Here is a 16,255-nt window from a genome sequence, read left to right as displayed (position 1 = left end):
TCGGCCTAGGGATGGTGGCTGGCCGGGTTGTCATGGAAACCGCTCCGGAGCCGGGAGCTGGGAGCTATGAGTGCTGACTGCGTGAACTCGGCTTCCATTTCCCGGACCTGCCACTTTTCATGATCCACGAGCTGTACTCATGACTCCGCACAAGCAAGCAGGGGATGACGGTCGGATCCCTCGCCCCCATTTTACGGACAGAAATACTGAGGCTCAAAGAGAGAAAGTGAGATGTTGAAATCACGCGTGATTGGAATCCATCCTTGCTAGGGCTGCGGGTGTTACGGGCCGTGGGCGGCGGTTAAGAGCGTGGGTCCTATTTTTAGCTTTGCCACTTACTAGCTGTGTGACCTTGGACAAGTTACCTAACCTCTCTGAGCCTCGGCTTTCTAACCTGTAAAATTAAATAATAAAGCCAGGCGTGGTGGCCTGCGACTGTAGTCCCAGCTACTCGGGAGGCTGAGGCGAGAGGATCGCTTGATCCTAGGTGTTCGAGACCAACCTGGGCAACATAACGAGGCGTCTCTTAAAAAAAAAAAAAAAGCCGGGCACGGCAGCTCATGCCTATAATCCCAGCACTTTCGGATAAATTATATATGTATATATAATCTGACATCCCCACCAGACCCTGAGCTTCTTATTCATCTATTTACCCCCGAGCTCTACACATGTCTGATGAGGCACACAATAGATGTTCATTGATTGTAGGATTCTCACTCTGAGTCTTGGTGACCCCAGCTAAAACCGGCGGGGCTTGTGTGATGAGTCAGTGCCACAATACTGGGAAACATTTGGAGAACCAGCAATCTGCTGTCCAAACAGTAGCATTACTGTGTTTACCTGTCGTTGCCTGAGCACCGTTCAAGGTCCCTGTGTTCTTTATCAGCTCATGTTTAAGCTCCTCTCTTAATTATCTGCAGTGTGATGATGTTCACAGGAATTCCATCAGAGACAAACTGTCCCACCTTAAGTCTGCCTTTTACAGCAACTCAGCACTCTGGTTTGGTAACTCTTACAATATTGCATTTTCACGTGGGGCTGCTTAAAAAAGTCCCTTCCAGCTCTGTGGGTCTGTGACAGGCAAAAGAGAAACAAAGATTTTGAAGAAGGGCTTTACCAATAGGAAACCCTAGTCATCGAAACTTGGTGACATCTACTATCAGAAAAGACCCAAAGTCTCCGAAGAGAGTCACATTTCTCATCTTTTTTTTTTTTTTTTTTTTTTTTTTTTTTTTTTTTCAGACGGAGTCTCTCTCTGTCACCCAGGCTGGAGTGCAGTGGCGCGATCTCGGCCTACTGCAGGCTCCGCCCCCCGGGGTTCACGCCATTCTCCTGCCTCAGCCTCCGAAGTAGCTGGGACTACAGGGGCCTGCCACAACGCCTGGCTAATTTTTTGTATTTTTAGTAAAGACGGGGTTTCACCGTGTTAGCCAGGATGGTCTCGATCTCCTGAGCTCGTGATCCACCCGCCTTGGCCTCCCAAAGTGCTGGGATTACAGGCATGAGCCACCGCGCCCAGCCCTTTTTTTTTTTTTTTGAGACGGAATCTTGCTCTGTCACCAGGCTGGAGTGCAATGGCGCAATCTCGGGTCACTGCAACCTCCACCTCCTGGGTTCAAGCGATTCTCCTGCTTCAGCCTCCCGAGTAGCTGGGACTACCGGCACGCGCCACCACGCCCAGCTAATTTTTGTATTTTTAGTAGAGACGGGGTTTCACCAAAGTAGTCAGGATTGTCTCCATCTCTTGACCTCGTGATCCGCCCACCTTGGCCTCCCACAGTGCTGGGATTACAGGCGTGAGCCACTGTGTCCGGCCATGTTTCTCATCTTTTAAACACAGTTGAAGGCTTGTGATTTCTCTACTTGGTGATGTAGAAATGACAGAAGCGTCCTTTCCCGACTTTATTATATAATGATTAGCAGATTATATAAGAGTCACGTGACAATGATTAGGCACTTATACTTCCAAAGAGCCAACAACACGAACAATCTACCTACCTCTTTCTATTTTGTAGTTTTTTTTTCCATCACCAAAGTAATACATGATTCCAACAATACAGAGGAGTATAGAACAAAAAGCAACAGAGAAAAGCTACCCCATGACCCAGCAATTGGATTTCTCAAAATCTACTAGAGAAACACACATGTGCCCAAAGAGACCTGTTGCATCGTTTCTAATGCAAAAGCAATAATAGGAAATATTTAAATCTCCATCACTGGGGTAATGATATATCCATACTAACAAATACTGTGGATTGCTTAAAAAGGGTGATGCACGGCTGGGTGCGGTGGCTCACGCCTGTAATCCCAGCACTTTGGGAGGCCGAGGTGGGCGAATCACGAGGTCAGGAGATCGAGACCATCCTGGCTAACACGGTGAAACCCTGTCTCTACTAAAAATACAAAAATTAGCCAGGTGTGGTAGCAGGTGCGGTAGCGGGCACCTGTAGTCCCAGCTACTCGGAAGGCTGAGGCAGGAGAATGACATGAACCTGGGAGGCAGAGGTTGCAGTGAACTGAGATGGCACCACTGCACTCCAGCCTGGGCTATAGAGTGAGACTCCGTCTCAAAAAAAAACAAAAAAAAACAAAGTCAACTGGGGACAGGAACACAGATACAGATATCTGTCTTTCATTCCACAAACACACATTTATGTGATCTGTATTAATATCTTTCTCCCCCAGAAGTCAGTGAACTCCATGAGGACAAAACTAGGTCTGTTTTGTTCACAATTATATTACTACAACCTGACATATACGCACTACCTAGCACGCAATAGGTTGTTCAACATAATTTGTTTCTGACCAGAATTTTCACTGAATACCTACTGTGTGCCAAGTTTGATGTCAGAATTTTTTTTTTTTAATTGAGACAGTGTCTCACTCTGTCACCCTGTCTGGAGTGTAGTGGCATGATCATAGCTCACTGCAGCCTCAACCTCCTAGGCTCAAGCGATCCTCCCACCTTAGCCTCCTGAGTGGCGGGGACTACAGTTGCACACCACCACATCTGGCTAATTTTGTTAACTGTTTTGTAGAGGGAGGGTCTCACAATTTTTCCAAGGCTGCTCTCAAACTCCTGGGCTCAAGTGATCCTCCCACCTTGGCTTCCCAAGGTGCTGGGATTACAGGCATGAGTCACCATGCCCAGCCTGATGTTAGGTTTAAAGGGCATAACTGTGAGTGAGACAGACACAGTTCCTGCCCTCACAGAGCATCCAGTCTCCTTAACAGAAAGAGAATATTCATAACACAGGAGGAGGATGAATAAAACCCTAGAATTCAGGATAGAAGATGGTAAATGATATGAGAGGGGTATAGAGCTTAGAGCATGGAGAAGTGACCTATGACAGGGTAAATTAAGGATAGCCACTAGGAGGAAGTAGCATTTGAGCTGGGCTTTTGAGTGACCCGGACATGCGAGGATGTCCAGCCTTCCTTCCAGCTGGAGTAAAGGGAGCAATCAAAGGCAAGGACCTGAGATCAAAAACTCGGCTACCTGTGGCTGGGCTCAGTGGCACAAGCCTGTAATCCCTGCACTTTGGGAGGCCGAGGCAGGCAGATCTCCTGAGGCCCAGAGTTTGAGACCAGCCTGACCAATACAGTGAAACCCCATCTGTACTAAAACCACAAAAATTAGCCAGCCTGTAGTAGTGCCCGCCTGTGGTCCCAGCTACTCAGGAGGCTGAGGCTGGAGAATCGCTTGAATCTGGGAGGCGGAGGTGGCAGTGAGCCAAGATCACACTACTGCGCTCTAGCCTGGGACACAGAGGGAGACCCTGTCTCAAAAAAGCAAAAACAAAAACACAAACTCAGCTACCTGCAAGCACATAATGTGGGCAAATACGAGGTACTAGAGTACTATAGCCTCACACTGCGTAGGACCAGAAATTAGTAATGTAATCTAACATAGTTCCCGGCTCACAGTAGGCATCCAATAAGCACTTCAGTGAGAAAACAAATATTGTTGAATCCCTTCCATGCTTCAGCTGACTTGTGGCCAAGCTCCCGGCTCACCAGGCATGACCAGATACTCTGATTTTTGGAGAGGAGTTAGAGATCCAGATTGTTTGTTTGTTTATTTATTTATTTAGAGATAAGGTCTTGATCTATCATCCAGACTGGAGCACAGTGGCATGATCATGGCTCACTGCAACCTCAAACTTCTGGGTTCAAGGGATCCTCCCACCCCAGCCTCCCACAGAGCCGGGACTACAGGCTCATGCCATCATGCCCAGTTAATTATTTTTTGAAGACACAGGATCTCGCTGTGTTGCCCAGGGTGGTCTCAAACTCCTAGCCTCAGGTGATCCTCCCACTTCGACCCACCAAAGTGCTGGGATTACAGGCACCAGCCACTGCGTCCAGCCTGGAATCCAGATTTTTAAATAAAATTTCTTAATTATAAACACTATTTGTAAATATATCTCCTGTTTCTATCTGTTGAGAGGGCCTAGAAGAAATGGCACCCCTGTAGCAACAAACACCTAGACTAAGACTAACCAGACCTTAGTCCATGGAACCAGGGCTTCCTGGAGAAATGGCTGATTCCCAAGGGTAGGTCAGGGAAATTACAACATGAGGTTGGAACATATTATTGAGCTAGAAAGTAGAAAGTGCCCAAAGAATGATGGGACGTGTTGAAAGCACACAAAAGCCAAGATGGAGGGTCCTTATTGGCCAGATATGGGGCAATGTGAGTATCAAAATAATAATAACAGATTATAATAACTTAATTGTGGGGAGAGAAGTTATGAGCCCATACTAATGCTAAACATAAAATATCATGCTTCAGCCAGGCATGGTGGCTCATGCCTGTAATCCCAGCACTTTGGGAGGCCGAGGCAGGTAGATCACCTGAGGTCAGAAGCCTGGCCAACATGGTGAAACCCCATCTCTACAAAAATACAAAACAAAATTAGCTGGGATGATGGTGGGTGCCTGTAATCCCAGCTACTTGGGAGGCTGAGGCAGGAGAATTACTTGAACCCAGAAGGTGGAGGTTGCAGGGAGCTGAGATTGCACCATTGCACTCCAGCCTGGGTGACAGAGCGAGACTCTGTCTCAAAAAAAAAAAAAAAAACAACTACCATGTTTTATTTTTTATTTTTTAGGCTAGTCAAGTGAAGCAATGGGAATGGAGAAAAAACAAATCTATAACTGGTTGTGATGAATTAGTTGTAAGCACCACTGCAATTGGACCAGTCAATACCATGGTTATCACAGGAGCGTGTCTGAGGCTGTGTTTGGCCCTGAGTGCCAGGTCTGCACCCTGCACTAAGGATGGGTGAGGAACGACAGGCAGTCGAGCTGGTTGGTGCTACAGGTAACGATAGTACCTACCAAAATACAGGTTAAATGAGATAGTCCTTGTGACATGATCACATGTTAATTACTCAATTAGCATTAGCTATCATGAATCAATCCTTTTATATGTTTTAAAGCCTAGAGAAGCACTTTATCCATAGTGGCTGCTTATTACATTTATAACATTTCTCTTGATTGAATGAAATGATACAGTTTTGCTAACTACTAGCTCTTACTTCCCATACTGTTTTCTTTTCAGGATCCTCACTCTGATCTAAGAGCATAATTTAATTGTGTTGTCAGACAGCTTATCTTCAGGGTTATGACCTGGAGTCAGACTGCCTGGGACATCATCTTTATTTATTTATTTATTTTTTGAGACAAGGTATCTCTCTGTCGCCCAGGCTAGAGTGCAGTGGTGCCATCTTGGCTCACTGCAACCTCCACCTCCCAGGCTCAAGCCATTCTCCTACCTCAGCCTCCCAAGTAACTGGGACTACAGGCGTGCGCCACCATGCCCTTGTATTTTTTGTAGAGACAGGGTTTATTCATGTTGCCCAGGCTGGTCTCAAACTCCTGAGTTCAAGCAATCCACCCGCCTTGGCCTCCCAAAGTGCTGGGATTACAGGCGTGAGCCACTGCGCCCAGCCTCCTCATCTTTCTAAGCCTCAGTTTCCCCACCTGTAAAATGGAGCTGAACATAGTATCTTCTTCATAAGGTTATTCTGCATATTGAATGGGATAACACGTGCAAAGAAGTTCCCCCAGTGCCTGGAAGGCAGTGATCCTGCAGCAAATGTTATCCACGATTAGGATTCTTGTTGTCCCACATGAATTTGCTGGGTGCTACAGATTCCGTCTGGCTCCCAAAGCTCAGAATTCATTCTGGCCTCCCACGGGTGGAGGCAGGGTTTGGGGGAGGTTTGTAACTCTAAAGATGGCACGTCTTGAACTGAAAGCTGGCGCTGTCAAGCTTCTTCACAATCAGTAAGAACGGCTTTCTTCCCCCTTTTCCCTAATATAAACCCAACTGCCAATCGCTTTTAAAGTCTTCATGTCTGCAGCAGGAGCAACCCACGAGTCCAAAGGTGAGGCAGCTGGCAGAGGGCTGTTGTTAGTGGAATCCACCCAGCCCAGCCCAGCTCCAAGGAGACACACTTCATGGGACTGGATGTGGGCAACTCAGCATTTCTTCCTTATGATTCTTAATTGTTCCTGAAAACAGTAACCCCAAAGTTAGGAGCCCCAGTGTGTACTATAACGGTCTCTTAAAGTACTGGGTTTCAGGGCTGGGCACAGTGGCTCACTTGTGTAATCTCAGCACTTTGGGAGGCCGAGGCAGGCGGATCACTTGAGGTCAGGAGTTCCAGACCAGCCTGGCCAACATAGTGAAACACCATCTCTAGTAAAAATACGAAAATTAGCCGGGCATGGTGGCGCATGCCTGTAATCCCAGCTACTTGGGAGGCTGAGGCAGGAGAATTGCTTGAACCAGAAGGTGGAGGTTGTAGTGAGCCGAGATTGCACCACTGCACTCCAGCCTGGGCAACAGAGTGAGACTCTATCGCAAAAAAAAAAAAAAGGTATTGGGTTTTAGAAGACTGCTTGCTGGAAGCAAACATCTTTGTCCTTCCCTCTCCCTTGAAGCAAGCAAAGGAAAGCCACACACAGGTTGTCCTTATTACATAGCAACATTATCCCTAGGCCAGAAGTCGAAGTAGGCTCTGGAGCTGAAAGGCTTAAGTTCAGATCCTAGCCCTGCCGCTTTCCATCTGTGTGACCTTGGACAAGCTATCTAACCTCTCTGGGACTGCCTGTATTTCCTTATCAGTAAAATGGGATTAATAGTACCCCTGAGGATTATTGAGAGATTAAATGAGCTAATAATATATGATGCCAAGTGCAAAGTGAGCATTCAACACAAGCTAGATATGACTGACTCAGTCACAGGGCTTGCCAGGCTGGGGTGTAGAGTCAGCCTCAGACCAATGGGGAACATAATGGGACTTATGCCATTATGATCAGGCCTTGACACCTTGCATTTATGCTGCTCAAAAAAGTAGGATTTTGGCTAGGGGCCAATAGTAGGGCTACATAGTAAAGCCCCATCTCTCAAAAAATTTTAAAAATTAAGTAGACACATGGCATGAGCCCATAGTCCTAACTACTGGGGAGGCTGAGGTGGGAGAATCTCTTGAGCCCAAGAGTTTGAGGTTACAGTGAACTGTGATGGCACCACTGCACTCCAGCCTCAGCAACATAGTGAGACCCTGTCTCTAAAAAAAAATAATAAGTTAAAGAAAGAGTAGAATTGTGTAATATCCAGAATATATGAAGAATTTCTATAACTCAACAACAAATAAACAACCCAATTTAAAAATGGGCAAAGGTGGCTGGGCATGGTGGCTCACACCTGTAATCCCAGCACTTTCGGAAGCCAAGGGGGGCAGATCATTTGAGCTCAAGAGTTCAAGACCAGCCTGGCCAACATGGTGAAATCCCATCTCTACTAAAAATGCAAACATTGGCTGGGCACAGTGGCTCACACCTGTAATCCCAGCACTTTGGGAGGCCGAGGGGGGAGGATCACCTGAGGTCGGGAGTTCAAGACCAGCTTGGCCAACATGGTGAAACTCCATCTCTACTAAAAATACACCAGGCGCAGTGGCTCATGCCTGTAATCCCAGTACTTTGGGAAGCCAAGTTGTGTGGATCACCTGAGTTTGGGAGTTCGAGACCAGTCTGGTCAACATAGTGAAACCCCGTCTCTACTAAAAATACAAAAATTAGCCAGGCATGATGGCATGTGCCTGTAATCCCAGCTACTTGGGAGGCTGAGGCAGGAGAATCGCTTGAACCCAGGAGGCAGAGGTTGCAGTGAGCCGAGATTGTACCATTGCACTCCAGCCTGGGTGACAAGAGCGAAACTCCGTCTCAAAAAAAATAATAAAAAAATTTTTAAAAATACAAAAATTAGCTGGGTGTGGTGGCAGGCCCCTGTAATCCCAGCTACTGGGGAGGCTGAGGTGAGAGAATCACTTGAACCTAGGAGGTGGAGGTTGCAGTGAGCCAAGATCTCACCACTGCACTCCAGTCTGGGCAACAGAGTGAGATTCTATCTCAAAATAAATAAATAAATAAAATAAAAAATGGGCAAAGGACTGGAATAGACGTTTCTCCAAAGAAGATACACAGATGGCCAATAAGCACGTGAAAAGATGTGTGTCATTACTAATCATTAGGGAAATGTAAATCAAAACCACAGTGAGATTCCACTTCAAACCCTCTAGGGTGGCTATAATAAAATGTTTTTGAAAAGGAAAATAACAAATGTTGGCAATGATGTAAAGAATGGAATACTTAGGCCGGGCACAGTGGCTCACGCCTGTAATCCCAGCACTTGGGGAGGCCGAGGCGGGCGGATCACAAGGTCAGGAGATCGAGATCATCCTGGCTAACACAGTGAAGCCTCGTCTCGACTAAAAATACAAAAAATTAGCCGGGTGTTGTGACGGGCGCCTGTAGTCCCAGCTACTCGGGAGGCTCAGGCAGGAGAATGGCGTGAACCCGGGAGGCGAAGCTTGCAGTGAGCTGAGATTGCGCCACTGCAGTCCAGCCTGAGCGACAGAGTGAGACTCTGTCTCAAAAAAAAAAAAAAAAAGAATGGAATACTTGTACTTGCTGGTGGGAATGTAAAATAGTGCAGCCGCTGTAAAGAACAGTCTGGCAGTTCCTCAAAAAGTTAAATACAGAATGACCATATGACTCAGCAATTCTGCTCCTAGGCATATGCCTGAAAGAATTGAAAATAAGGACTCAAAACAGACACTTGTACATCAATGTTCATTGCAGTATTATTCACATTAGCCAAAAGGCAGAAACGACCCAAGTGTTTGCTGACAGATGAATGGATAAACAAAATGGTGGTACATCCATACAATGGAATATTATTCAGCCTTAAAAAGGGAGGAAATTCCAATGCCTTAAAAATATTATGTTAAGTGAAAGAAGCCAGTCACAAAAGGACAAATATTGTGTGATTCCACTTAGATGAGCTGTCTGTAATAGGCAAATTCATAGAGACAGAAAAAGGATTAGAGGTTACCAGTGGCTGGAGAGGGAGGAATGGGGAGTTATTTCTTATAGGTGGAGTTTCTGTTTAGGTTGCTGAAAAAATTTTGGAAACAGAGGCGATGTTTGCACAACATTGTGAATGTAGTTAATGCCACTAAAGTATATGCTTTATGGTGGTTAAAATGGCAATTTTTATGTTATGTATGTTATCACAATAAAAAAATGTAGGGGGGGGGCAGGCCAGTGGCTCACGCCTGTAATCCCAGCACTTTGGGAGGCTGAGGTGGGTGGATCACTTGAGATCAGGAGTTCGAGACCAGCCTGGCCAACATGGTGAAACCCTGTCTCTACTAAAAATACAAAAAAAAAATAGCTGGATCTCATGACACGCACCTGAAATCTCAGGTACTTGAGAGGCTGAGGCAGGAGAATTGCTTGAACCCAGGAGGCAGAGGTTGCAGTGAGCCACGATCACACCATTGGACTCTGTGCACTCCAGCCTGGGCAACAGAGCAAGACCCTGTCTCAAAAAAAAAAATGGTGTTGCTGGGCACAGTGGTTCATGCCTGTAATCTCAGCACTTTGGGAAGCCAATCTGGGTGAATCATTTGATGTAAGGAGTTTGAGACCAGTCTGGCCAACATGGTGAAACCCTGTCTCTACTAAAAATACAAAAAAATTAGCTGGACATGGTGGCACACACCTGAAATCCCAGCTACTAGGGAGGCTGAGGGAGAAGAATTACTTGAACCCGGGAGGCAAAGGTTGCAGTGAGCCGAGATGGTACCACTGCACTCCAGCCTGGGCAACAAAGCCAGACTCCATCTCAAAACTAAATAAATAAATAAATAAATAAATAAATAAATAAATAAATAACAAAAGATCTGGACAGACACTTCACAGAGGTAAAACATACAAATGGCCAATAAACAAATGAAAAGTTACTCAATGTCATTAATCATTATGAAATCTAAAATTGCACAATACCACTACACACTCACTAGAATGGCTAAAATAAAAGCGTCTGACAACCAAATGTTGGTGAGGATGTGAAGCAACTCATACCTTGTTAGTGGTCATGGGAAATAATTGGAAAATGGCTTGGTTTGGCAGTTTCTAATAAAATTAAACACACATTGGCTGGGCGTGGTGGCTCACGCCTGTAATCCCAGCACTTTGGAAGGCCAAGGCGGGCAGATCACCTGAGATCAGGAGTTCAAGACCAGCCTGGCCAACATGGTGAAACCCCATCTCTACAAAAATACAAAAATTAGCTGGGCATGATGGCAGCTGTTTGTAATCCCAGCTACTCAGGAGGCTGGGGTGGAAGAATCGCTTGAACCCAGGAGGTGGAAGTTGCAGTGAGCCGAGATCGTGCCATTGCATTCCAGCCTGGGCAACAGCAAGAGTCCATCTCAAAAACAAACAAAACAAAACAAACAAACAAAAAAAAGCAAAAAAAAATTAAACACACATTTACCAAATGACCCGGAAATTCTACTTCTATGGGAATGCTTAGTTTTGAAATGTCTTGTTAATTGTGATGACTTTATTCTATCCTTAGCCAATGTCTCAAGTCACAATATACACATGAGGTGCAGTTTGTTGTAGATGAATGTGGATTCAAATCCCCTATTTCAATGTCTTCTTGTTAGTATTCATTATTTGGCTGTAGTTCTTGTCAGATATTATGAGATCGTTATGTTTTTACTTCATTACATGGCTGACCCTTGATATAATAGAAACTATAAAATGCTATGAGCTGGTGGGATAACTGATGAAATGCAATTTTCTGGAGGCAGTTTTTTTTTTTTTTTTTGAGACAGGCTCTCACTGTCGCCCAGGCTGGAGTGCAGTGGCACAGTCTTGGCTCACCGCAACCTCTGCCTCCTGGGTTCAAGTGATTCTCCTGCCTTAGCCTCCTTAGTAGCTGGGATTAACAGGCATGCACCACCACACCTGGCTAATTTTTGTATTTTGTTTGGTAGAGACGGGGGTTTCACCATGTTGGCCAGGCTGGTCTCAAACTCCTGACCTCAAGTGATACGCCGGCCTCTGCCTCCCAAAGTGTTGGGATTACAGGCGTGAGCCGCTGCGCCCTGCCAGGGGCCGCATTTTTATGTTATCATCCCCGCGTGGCTTTCCTGTTTGAGACTGAATAATTCACTGTTACATTTCCAACACTTAGCAGGATACTTAGCACATAGGGTTATTGGTTGAATGAATATTTACATGCCAGTGTCTCCTCTGTTAAGACTCCTTTTAGGCTAAGACTCTGTCTTTTTTTTTTTTAATTTTTGTTTTCAGGCAATGTACAGTAAGCCATGATGGGCAGAGGCAGGAAATACTTGGAGAACTGGAAAGAATAAAGGAGCCGGTGCTCTCCTCTCAGGGCCAGGGGAGTCTGTGAGATGCTCACACGCCCCCTGGTGGTGTCAGTAGGAATTCTTCCTGGCGCTCAGCAATTTGGCAATCTTGAAGAACCAGATGAAATCAAGATGAAATTATCTGCCCACAGGTTTAAAAATGTAGCAATACATGATGGGGTAAATTATGCCTAACTTAGACAAGTATAGCGATAAATTTTACATTTGGCCTGAGGCTGAGAGAACTCTGAGGCCTGAGAGTTACAGGATTTGAGGGCTGGAGTTATTTCCAATTTATCTTAACTGTTCTTAATGCATCAATTGTTTGTTTATTTTATCTTTTTTTAAGAGAAAAAAAGTCACCCAGGCTGAAGTGCAATAGCACAATCATGGCTCATTGCAGCCTCAACGTCCTGGGATCAAGCAGTCCTCCTCAGCCTCCCAAAGTGCTGAGCCCCCATGTGCATGCCACTATGCCCAGATATTTTTTGTATTTTTTGTAGGGATGGGATCTTGCTATGTTGCCCAGGGTGGTCTCGAACTCCTGGGCTCCAGGCAATTGCTTTAGCTTCTCAAAGTGCTGGGATTACAGATGTGAGCCACCTCGCCTGGTCCCGAATTTTTAATTAAAAAGTGGTGCATGAACTTGATATAAATATTTAGACAACACAAGAGGAAACAGAAGGAGAAGTCTTTCTCCAGGCCGAGAACCTAAGACCCAGTCCCTTAGTTCCCCTTTTGTTGTTGTTGTTTTTTTTTCGTTTCTTTTCATATAAAATAGAGACAGGGTCTTGCCATGTTTCCCAGGCTGGTCTCAAACCACCAGGCTCAAGTGATCCACCTGCCTTAGCCTCCCAAAGTGCTGGGATTACAGGTGTGACCCACCATGCCCAGGCCATTTTCCCTTTCTAATAGGAACCATTGGTACCAGATTCTCAGAAATCTTCCCAGGAGGCCAGGCGCGGTGGCTCAAGCCTGTAATCCCAGCACTTTGGGAGGCCGAGCTGGGTGGATCACCTGAGGTCAGGAGTTCGAGACCAGCCTGGCCAACATGGTGAAATCCCGTCTTTACTAAAAATATAAAAAAATTAGCTGGGCGTGGTAGTGGGCGCCTGTAATCCCAGCTACTCAGGAAGCTGAGGCAGGAGAATTGCTTGAACCCAGGAGATGGAGGTTGCAGTGAGCCAACATGGTCCCACTGCACTCCAGCCTGGGTGAGAGTGAGACTCCGTCTCAAAAAAAAAAAAAAAATTATTTCCAGTAGGGCAATTGACTCATCCTGTTTTGCCCGGGACTTTCCCAGTTTGGGCACTGAAAGTCCCACATCCTGGGAAACCCCTCACTCTCAGGCAAACTTGGACACTTGGTCACCCTACTTTCCAAAGGCATCTATTTATCATATACAAACATATACATATATTAGTTGCATTACTTGGCATCTTGATGTTGTTTTAATTAAAAATATTTCTTGGGCCAGGTGCAGTGGCTCACACCTGTAATCCCAGCACTTCGGGAGGCCAAGGTGGGCAGATCACTTGAGGTCAGGAGTTCAAGACCAGCCTGGCCAACATGGTGAAACCCCATCTCTACTAAAAATACAAAAGTTAGCCAGGTGCAGTGGCGCATGCCTGTAATTCCAGCTACTCGAGAGGCTGAGGCAGGAGAATCTCTTGAACCCAGGAGGCGGAGGTTGCGGTGAGCTGAGATCGTGCCACTGCACTCCAGTCTGGGTGACACAGCGAGACTCCATCTTACAAAAAAGTTATATATATATAAAAGTTATATATATATAACTTACAAAAAAGTTATATATATATACGAGATGATTCAATATCAGCTTCATATTTATTTAACAAATATTTATGTAGTTATCTAGCATGCACCAGGCGTTATTTTGGAAGCTGAAGATACAGCAGTAAATGAAATTGACAAAACCTCCTGACCTCATGGAATTGACATACTAGTAATTATATCTGTTGCATTTATTTAATCACCCCCCAATCATCATTTTGGTTGCTTCCAGTATCTTCCTACTGTGACAACGCTGTCCTGGATATCCGTGTGCATGTAGCTGTCTCACATGCATGAGGGTATCTATAGCAGCGCTGTCCAATAGATCTTCCTGCAACGATGGAAATGTTCTATGTCTGCTCTTTTCAATATGTAGCCACGAGTCACTTGTGGCTATTGAGCACTAGACATATGGCTAGTAAGACTGAGGAATAGAATTTTAAATTTTATTTAGTTTAGCTTAGTTTAGTTTTGTTTTGAGACAAAGTCTTGCTCTGTCGCCCAGGCTGGAGTGCAGTGGCGCAGTCTCAGCTCACTGCAAGCTCCGCCTCCCGGGTTCACGCCATTCTCCTGCCTCAGCCTCCCGAGTAGCTGGGACTACAGGCACCCGCCACCACGCGCGGCTAATTTTTTTGTATTTTTTAGTAGAGACGGGGTTTCACCGTGTTAGCCAGGATGGTCTCGATCTCCTGCCCTCGTGATCCACCCACCTCAGCCTTCCAAAGTGGTGGGATTACAGGTGTGAGCCACCGTGCCTGGCCTTTTTTTTTTTTTTTTTTTTTGAGAAAGGATCTCTGTCAGTCAGGCTGGAAGAATGCAGTGGCACAATCATGTCTCGCTGCAGCCTCGACCTCTAGAGCTTAAGTGATCCTCCCACTTTAGCCTCCTGAGTAGCTGGGACCACAAGTGTGGACCACCACACGTAGCTAGTTTTTTTTAAGTAGAGATTGGGGGGGTCTTGCTATGTTGACTAAGCTGGTCTCGAACTCCTGGCCTCAAGTGATCCTCCCATGTTGACCTCCCAAAGTGCTGGGATTACAGGTGTGAGCCACTGCACCTAGCATTAATTTTTTTTTTTTTTTTTTTTTTTTTTGAGACAGGGTCTTGCTCTTGCCCAGACTGGAGTGCAGTGGCAAGATTACAGCTCACTGATGGTTTGAACTCCTGGGCTCAAGCAACCCTCCTCCGAGTAGCTAAGACTACAGGCACATGCCACTGCACTCAGCTAATTTTATGTTTGTTTGTATGTAGACAGCGGGGTCTTGGTACATTGCCCAGGTTGATCTTGAACTCCTGGTCTCAAGTGATCCTCCCACTTATTTTTGTATTTTTTGTAGAGATGGGGGAGGGAGTTGGGAGTGGTGGGGTGTCTCACTGTGTTACTCAAGATGGTCTCAAACCCCTGGACAAAAGCGATCCACCTGCCTCAGCAACCCAAAGTGCTGGGATTACAGGTGTGAGCCACCATGCCCAGCCTTTCTTAAATTTAAGCAAACAAATTTTAATAATGATGCCTGACACCTGTAAACCCAGCACTTTGGGAGACCAAGACAGGAGGACCATTTGAGCTTCAGAGTTCCAGACCAGCCTGGGCAACATGGTGAAACCCTGTCTCTACAAAAAATTTAAAAATTAGCTGGGTGTGGTGTGCGCGCCTATAGTCCCAGCTACTTGGGAGGCTGGGGTGGGAGGATGGCTTGCGCCCATGAGGCGGAGGTTGCAGTGAGCCAAGATTGTGCCATTGCCCTCCAGCTTGGGCAACAGAGCCAGACCCTGTCTCAAAAAAGAAAAAAAAGTCTAGGCAACATAGTGAGACCCCATCACTACAAAAAATAGAAAAAAATCACTAGGTGTGATGGCACATGCCTGTAGTCTCAGCTACTCAGGAGGCGGAGGCAGGAGGATCACTTGAGCCTGGGAAGTCAAGGCTGCAGTGAGCTGTGATCACACCACTGCACTCCATCCTGGGTGACAGAGTGAGACTCTGTCTCAAAAAAAAAAAAAAAAAAAGAAAAGGAAAGAAAGAAGAAAGAAAGGGAGGGAGGGAAGGAGGGAAGGAAGGCAGGAAAGAAGGGAGGGAGGGAGGGAGGAAGGAAGGAAGGAAGAAAGGAAGGAAGGAAAAAGGGAAGGAAAAATTTAGGCTGGGTGCGGTGGCTCATGCCTGTAATCCCTAGCACTTTGGGAGGCCGAGGTGGGTGGATCATGAGGTCAGGAGATTGAGACCATCCTGGCTAACACGGTGAAACCCCGTCTCTACTAAAAATACAAAAAAAATTAGCCGGGCGTGGTGGCGGGCGCCTGTAGTCCCAGCTACTCAGGAGGTTGAGGCAGGAGAAAGATGTGAACCCAGGAGGCGGAGCTTGCAGTGAGCCGAGATTGTGCCACTGCACTCCAGCCTGGGCAACAGACAGAGACTCTGTCTCAAAAAAAAAAAAAAAAAATTAAATTAAACGAATTTTTTTTTGAGACTGAGTTTCACTCTTGTTGCCCAGGCTGGAGTGCAGTGGCTCGTTCTCCATTCACTGCAACCTCTGCCTCCTAGGTTCAAGCGATTCTCCTGCCTCAGCCTCCTGAGTAGGTGGGACTACAGGCATGCACCACCAGGCCCGGTTAATTTTTGTATTTTTAGTAGAAACAGGATTTCACCATGTTGGTCAGGCTGGTCTTGAACTCCTGACCTCAGGTGATCCACCCGCCTCAGCCTCCTGCTGAGATTA

The 16,255-nt window shown here is 46.0% G+C and overlaps 1 long non-coding RNA gene across 1 annotated transcript; it reads left to right on the top strand.

Moving 5' to 3' along the window:
* Nucleotides 1-45: 45 nt before the first annotated feature.
* Nucleotides 46-11,785, top strand: LOC115837908. The gene is made up of 3 exons (XR_004032900.1): nt 46-309; nt 5,115-5,326; nt 11,689-11,785. It is a non-coding gene; the product is annotated as an uncharacterized LOC115837908 (long non-coding RNA).
* The last annotated feature ends 4,470 nt before the right edge of the window (nt 11,786-16,255 follow it).

Source organism: Nomascus leucogenys, chromosome 13 (genome assembly GCF_006542625.1).
Source record: "Nomascus leucogenys isolate Asia chromosome 13, Asia_NLE_v1, whole genome shotgun sequence".
NCBI classification, from domain to species: domain Eukaryota; kingdom Metazoa; phylum Chordata; class Mammalia; order Primates; family Hylobatidae; genus Nomascus; species Nomascus leucogenys.
This window is presented reverse-complemented; position numbering and strand designations above follow the sequence as displayed.